This window comes from Arachis ipaensis, chromosome B03, assembly GCF_000816755.2.
Source record: "Arachis ipaensis cultivar K30076 chromosome B03, Araip1.1, whole genome shotgun sequence".
In the NCBI taxonomy this organism is placed as follows: domain Eukaryota; kingdom Viridiplantae; phylum Streptophyta; class Magnoliopsida; order Fabales; family Fabaceae; genus Arachis; species Arachis ipaensis.
This window is the reverse complement of record NC_029787.2, coordinates 35565892-35567120: the sequence shown is the minus strand read 5'-3', so window position 1 is coordinate 35567120 and position 1229 is coordinate 35565892.

Genomic DNA, 1229 nt, shown 5'->3' with positions numbered 1-1229 from the left:
ATATAATTCATATATTTATATACAATTGTATAGTAACTAATTTTTTATATACACATAATATTTTTATTTCTTTTATAGAACCATAACCAACAATAAAAAGTGATTAACATGTGTGCGTAGACATTTCCTTAGGGCCTCATGTACTTGTTTTTGAGAAGTCCAACATTACTTGATACATATTTATAATAAACTTTTCCTTATTATTTTTTCAAAAGCATTTGGCAATTTGGGTGATGTAAAAACCTTTTGAAAAGTTTCCAAGAACCTCTAATAAGCTGATGAGTCCTTAGGGTGTTGGTATCCCTAACAGTTTGTCCATGAATATATTTTTGGTGGCGAGTTGTAAAAGTTTATAATGATTTTAAATATTTTGAAAAGAATTGGAAGCATTAGGAGGTTATTGTGAATAAATAGTACAGGAGGGAGGACAGTGACAAGTAGAAGCTAGCCCAAGGGAAACCTTGGGTATTAAAGGACAAATAGCATAATAGAGAAGAAGGACAGCCCAATTATGCATCTCTGGTCACCCAATGCATTGGCCCCTTTCTCTCTTTATTAATTGCACTTGGGGGACTCTTATTTGGTTTGTGTGCATTGACAATGAGATTTGGGGCTCAAGGACCCAAAAAATGCGATCATTAATTACAAAGTGGCAAACAAAACAAAGACATAGTGGATTGACCACTACCAGACATTCTTTAATCTGCTTTCCATTTGCGGCACACATCAGATCCCACCCCCACCACTCATAATCAAATTAATATTTATAAACAAATTATAAAGCTAAAACATAAGCAATAAAGCAGGCATTTATCAATATATTGAAAGAATATAGAAATATTCCTCACAGGCTCTCTGTTTCTTGATCTATTTTCAATAATGTGAAGGTGATGTCCTTTGCAATGCATGGGCAGGGTATTTAATTTGATCTTATCTCCTCGTATATCTGAAATAGTATGCGAAATGTGATGTTACATTGCTATCAAAGAAGAGGAGAATGGGTAGGTAGAGTGCCCCCCACAAGGCCACAAGTAATAGAAATGAATGTTTTGGTTTTTAATATTGATATTCTGTCTGCAAAGGCTCATAACAGTTATTTGCTCATTCCCCTGTGCCTTCTCTTTCATGAAGCAATAAGCAGCAGCGCCAACTTCGTTTGACACAGACCAAATTGATGTTTCAGCCTTCCCTTATTGCCACTCCACTGCATAATGGAATGCCACCTGTCC